The sequence below is a fragment of the Pyrus communis genome, chromosome 10 (genome assembly GCF_963583255.1).
Source record: "Pyrus communis chromosome 10, drPyrComm1.1, whole genome shotgun sequence".
Taxonomy (NCBI): domain Eukaryota; kingdom Viridiplantae; phylum Streptophyta; class Magnoliopsida; order Rosales; family Rosaceae; genus Pyrus; species Pyrus communis.
In genome coordinates, this window is record NC_084812.1 from 20,830,673 (window position 1) to 20,837,360 (window position 6,688).

Sequence of the window (6,688 nt, forward strand, 5' to 3'; positions counted from 1 at the left end):
TTAAGGAGAGAGTTTAGGTAGGAGCTGTGTTTTTTATACAAATTGTAATTACCGATTGCGTGAAGAACCCCACCTCTATTCTCTTCCATGCGAACCGTCAGCCCAAACTTACTATTCCAACCGTTTAGCATTTAACCAAGAACATTGGGAAGAATTTTTATTTCGTTTTCATGGATCCCTTATTTAACTTTAGCTTTCATAGTAAAGAAAACATCACCATCTTCTATTGTGAGATGCAATTTTGAGAATTAAAAACTATATTTACATCTCATTTTATATCTTTAGGAGACACATATTTAACCTCTCTGTCAATCACCGTCTAATTAGACATTAAGTGTTGGTGTGCCATAGACTTGGCTCACATTTTAAGCACTCTTTGACTACTAATTTCAATGTTTAGTACTTTACTATTTTAACCTTTTATGAAATTGGCAGTTAACTTCTGCATAAAATATTAAAATGTCAGCTTAGTGTATGCCACAACCATCAACACTCAAAATTAAGAGGTCAACTTTAGATGGTCGCGGGTTAGTGATCATCAATCATAGTTAACTTAGAAGATATGATCAAGATTAATAGTAGGATGAACACAAAAATATATAGGGATCACCTATAGACAGGACTACATCCACTGTAGTCTGTATATATATTTGTGTGAGTTTACAAATGTTACATCAAATGGCTCAAAGCTTTTATTTGGCATGTGGAAAACCCAAGAATAGTAAGTTTTCCCCATTCCATTAGACCTCCTTCTTCTTCATCCTCTTTTCCTTTATAAGGTTTTCCCCATCCCATTAGACCTCCTTCTTCTTAATCCTCTTTCGTTTATATAGACCAATGCTACCTTCCGAACAAATATCTAGTCTTGGTCAATGGATCTTCATTCAATGGTGTCTATTCGTAGAGCGCTCTAAAATGTGGTCGTCTGTAGAGCACTTGGGGATGTTGTCGTCTGTAGAGCACTTGGGAAGGTGGTTATTAGCAAAGTACCTGGGGAGGTGGTCGTTTGTAGAGCACCTGCAAGGTGGTTGTCTGTAGAGCACCTGAAGAGGTGGTCATCTGTAGAGTACATAGGGAGGTGGACGTGGTGTAATATGCCAAAACTAAAACTTGGTGACTTATTTTTACAAATTTTGGGCCATGATTTTCTGGGGCCATGACAGATGGCACCTCGGGTGGCAAGAATGGCTGGAACGCCTATTGCCCCTGGAGAGTAGTTAGATATCCTTAGTCTGGCAGGCTAGGCTTATGGCCTATTAAAGATATTAATTGTCTCCCAAGTAAGGAAACCCTAACTCAAGTCAAATTAGAATATAATGAGAATTAGGCAATTAAATCATAATCAAAGGAGAATTGATATCTCCTAGATAATCTCCCGATTTAATGGAGATTACTTCCCTACAAAGACTCTCAAGATCTATAAATACTCTAGCCTGGGTATTTATCAAGGGACTTGATTCTGGATTCTCTAATCAATCACAGTAGAAGATACAACTCTCTTATATTCTCTTTAAGCCTGATATAGGATCATCCTACATACACGTCACCATCGATGTGTACACATGTCCATGAAGAACTCATCTCCTAAAACGCCCTACCATAGACTATTCGTCAAGAATGGTTCATGATGTTTTGCACATCACACCATTGTTTCTTAGAACTACACCCGTGGTTTAATTCTCCTTCCTAGAGATAAGTAGGCAATCCAATTTGGATTCAACCACACACCCCCACCCATCAACCCCATTCTCTCCTCATCGGAAATGATGGACAATCGTAATGAATTTGGCCTCCATTGACGGGTATGTGCAAATTTGATTCCAACATAAATGATGTTAAAATCTTAGAGTGTAAAGTGTATTTAACATTTTTTAACAGAAAACTTTTTCAATCACTTGCGCTTCTAGAATTATCTTATTTGGAAATAAAAAATAAAAAATAAAAAAGCAATTGATTATTACTTTTAATCTTCTGCTCCGTACATACACAGGGGCTTTAGCCTTTGCAGACTAGTATAACATTTGGGATTAAAATTATCTCTTCTTCTCTTTCCATCCTCTTTTATCTCATTCTCTCGCATTTTTTATTTTGTCTTTGTCTTTTTATATAAAATTAATATATGATGTTAATGTGCCTTAAGAGAAGGAGAAAAAAGAGGAAAGATAATCCTATTCCTAACATTTGACCCTTATAAAAGGAGGAGGAACTATAAAAAAAAAATAAAAATAAAAAAAAAAGAAAAAAAAAAAAGAAAAAAAAAAGGGAAGTAAAAAGAACGACGACAAGTATAGCAGAATTACCAGAATAGCACATGCAAAACCTGTTAAAGTTGGAGGGTATGTTTGGCTAAGAATAGTACAGGGTAAACCGCCAAGGTAAACGTTAAAGGGCAGGGAATGACTCAGTCTCCCCTTTCAGAGCCAGTACATTACGTATGAGTCCATGACCTTATCCATGCTGGTTCAACTGTTCACGCCTTTTAATAATTTGAAAAAATGACAAGAAGTTTTCAAATCTCTTTTGATTTTTAAAGATTTTGAATACTCTATTTGCTGTCAATTTTTCTTCTAAATTTTAATTTCAATAATGTGATGTGAAGGCGGTACTCTTCTCGTTGAACTAATGAAATTGGTAATAAAAGTTTAACGTCACTATGGATGTTCTTTAAAAACAAAGATATTGCCTTTTTATAATAAATAAAATTCAATTCTACCCATCAAAATGATTGTTCTACCCATGTGTTTGAAAGAACTAGCAAGATGTCTTTGCTAGAATTAGTTATATGGAGTGCCTTTTCAATGAATTTGTTTGAAATTACTATATGCAAAGAATAATTTCAAATCCGTTTGTTTCATTCATTTCTTTCTTCTCCAAATTGTAGCAAAGATTGACAGTCTAAACAAACAATTTATCTCATTATGTTACCTGAATTCCTAAATTTGAATCACTCAATCCAAATGTGCTTTTCAGTTTGCATTTTTACTCTTGAGAGAGTGAATTCCAAGCCAACAAGCAAAATGTTATATCTAATTGTTAAAATGATCTTGAGACTTATCAGAGCAGGTTATATCCATGTGTCAAGCCAATAGTCTGCATACTCAAATATCACACTTGGGCTGGAGTATGCTTTAGCTTAGTGCAGAATTTGGAAATAAAACTTTTAACCCATCACTCTTCACTGATCACTCTTTGGCTAATGTAGTCGTACTAGTAATAAAACTGCCATATGTTATAATAATTATAGTTTCCAAAGCTTGTGGTACTCTTTGTGGGAGGCAAATTGAGATAAGTTAATAATTTAATGTCCAAAGCCAATTTTACAGGCACCAAACTGTACTCTTTGTAGGAGGCAAGTTAGTTGTGTCGTTTTATATACTTCCTTTCCTCAATTAGGACATGCGTGTACGTCCTAAACAAAAGGATAATGATAGAGAGATTAAATTTTTAAACTAAATAACGTGTTACCAATAGAAAATAAGCACGTTAATCAACACTAAAATAATAATCCAATCATTAACAGTTACAAAATTCAGTTTAGAAATTTAGTTTTCCTAGCATTATCCTAAACAAAACTAAAGGACCTTAATTAGCTCTCATAAGGTAGCCGACTAGCCATGCTCAACCTTAATATTTTGTAATTTGCACAATCTTGTCCATCTTTCAGTTTCATTATTATGGAATTAGTTAGATTATATATATATATATATATATATAGAAGACAGAGAGAGTAAACTTACATGCAATAATAGTATTATGTTGATCCGTATTAAAAATACAATATCATGCAGAGAGAAATTTATAAATTGTATTATTGGCACAGAACGTCACACTAAAAATGTAACCATGACATGTAAGTTTTTATGAGGGATTTTTTAGTGTACCAGAAACACAATCTGGTACACAAAGTATAATAATATAATTGGTTAGAAACTTGAAAAAAATTCTAAACAATTGTATTATGACACACATTGTACTGAACCGTGTTTTCGGCACACTAAAATATTTCTCCTCCTTTATAAAAGAGAGGATTTAAATCTTGGAAAGGGATCCTCTGGATCCCTTCCACCAAATCTTCTCAATCAATCAATTCGGACCCTTGAAATTTGATTCAACAGCTACAAACAGGGGAACCTTTTAAAAGTTATAATAACTATAATTGTTGGATCAAATTTCAAGGATCCAAATTGATTGATTGATTGAGAGAATTTGGTGAAAGGGATTCAGAGAGGATCCCTTTCCATAAATCTTAACTATTAAGGCTAATTATTAGTTAGTTAAACTATTAAAAGAAATAATTTCATTCTTGTTAAAAGGTAGGAATGGTTGTCATTTTGTACTACGGTATAGTGATATTCATCTTCACTTATAAATGAGAGGACTTAAATTCGATTTTCGATAAAAACAAATTTAAACCCCATCATGCTAACCGATTATGAGGCTACAATCCCTTAGCGTATATAATACGGTTAAAAAAAAAAAAAAAAGTAGGAATGGTTAGTTTGGGATGGCGGTTTGCATGGGAGAATTGAGAAGTGGGGTCCACAAAAACTGTAACTACTTGTTGTATGAAAAAATAGAGCTCATACCTAATCTCACTCTTGGGGAATGACCACAATTTGCGTGAATTTGTATATTCCGATCCTACAGGCTACAGCCACCAGTTGGTGCTAAAGTTACCACCTGCTCTGCAAAAACTTCGGTACACCTATTCATAATTGCATTTCTACTATCATAAAACCATAAGAAAATTAATGAAAATAGTTTGAAATTTTTGAGTTTTAACAATAAAAACAAAATAAAAGGTAAAGTGAATAGTACCAAGATTAACATTTTAGTGTAAAAATGTGGTTTTTCATTAAAATGAACAGTACCATGAGCTTTTCGTTAAAGTTCCTAAAAACATTGGGTGTACACCTTTATTCATTCATCTATTTCTCCATCTAAAAACGGAAAATGCAATGTATAACTTATAGTTATTTTGCAAGAAAACTTATGGTGCATTTTCTGCAAATCAAAATTTGACGTTTTTGTAGGAATTATTTGTACACGTATCAAACTGTAATTTAAAAAAATGATGAAATGATCTTTTGATAATAATTAAAAATATAATTTTAGTTGAAAGAGACAGAAAGATACAGAGAAACTAAAAATAGGAAAACAAATAAAGAAAACCTTTTTTGAGTTTATTCGAACCAAAACTAGTATGAATCTTAGTGTTGAATTTTGTCCTAACCGACATGTAACAATGGAAAATGGTCCTACATGACTATTGAGGATACGTTAGAACAATCAATATTGTAGAGGGGATTCAAATTCAAGATCTAAAATGCAAAAATAAATGCTCTTAACTATTCGAGTTACAAACTCGTTGCATAAACTAAGTTATATGTTTTGGTGTACAGCAAGGAACAAAGTCATCGTCCGTCTCTTTTTGATCGGTAATTTCAAAACAATATCGATGACGTTTCTTCTTTTAAACAAGCCTAAAGAACCCACCCCTTCACTCGGTATATAAGATATTAGAAAAATTCTTGTAAAAGGCAGATTTAGATATTTTCACATATAAATATTCAAGGTTTTAGTTTATTATAGTAATTTTCATGTTCTCATTTTATTTCCTTTATGTATTCCTTAACTTGTTCATCTCTATTGATTTTCTTTTGATTTATTTAATCGAACGACCGAAAAAAATAAAAAGACGCATAAAGAAAAAAAAAAATGAAAGCGAAAATCACTACTCTTGTAAGTCATCTCCTGCATTATTTTACATCAAACTCGTTATGAACGATTAAACAAATTTTATGACTTTTTCCCGAGTAACGGGAAAAATCCTTTACAGTCCCAAAGAAAATTATTAAGGCAAATCCCAAAATACATGTCATGAGAAGAGTACAAACAGTTACCCACCCTACCACAATATATTCCAAGTTCTCAATGCAAAGTTTTCAAACAATTTTATAACCAATGAGAAAGAAAAAGCCAAATGAAATAGAATGAGAGGGTGAAAGTAGACTTGATAATTTCTTACATAACTCGTTAACACGACACAAAAATAACGAGTTTCAAATCAACATGATAACTAATCGGGTCGTTATCAGGTCACACATTAATAACGGGTCCTTAACAGGTTTACACAAGGGTGACACGCGGGTAACTCATTTTGACACGTGAAGAAAAAAAGTTATTTTGATGATTTTTATTTTTTAAACTACTAAAAAAAAACTTTGACACACCCCGACCAAAATCAAGGCGTGCTGGCCGTCACGTGAAGGTGACGTAGTCATGTGCGCAGTGCGAAAATGATAATGATATAAAGAAATGTGAATAACTAAGAACCAAGCTAACTAATTTACACTAACCAAATAAAAGTGCAATCCCGATATTTAAGTGTGGTTACACAATAATCAGAGCATAGGTAGCCAAAGTGCAGTCCAACAGTACAAGTACTAATTATACTATATTAGACATGGTCCTACATTAATGATAATATGTCAGAACCGCCGTCAATTCCTCGTAAGCCGCCAACAAGCACTCCTACCTAAAACCTGGAAGGGTGCAAAACAAAAAGCGTCAGTGAGCAAAAACAAAGCTTTTCAAAACCATTTCACTTATCAAAAGTAATAACCCCTCGCTGTAAAACCTGTATAATTTCCTAGAAAATAGAATACATACGTACATCAAAACCATG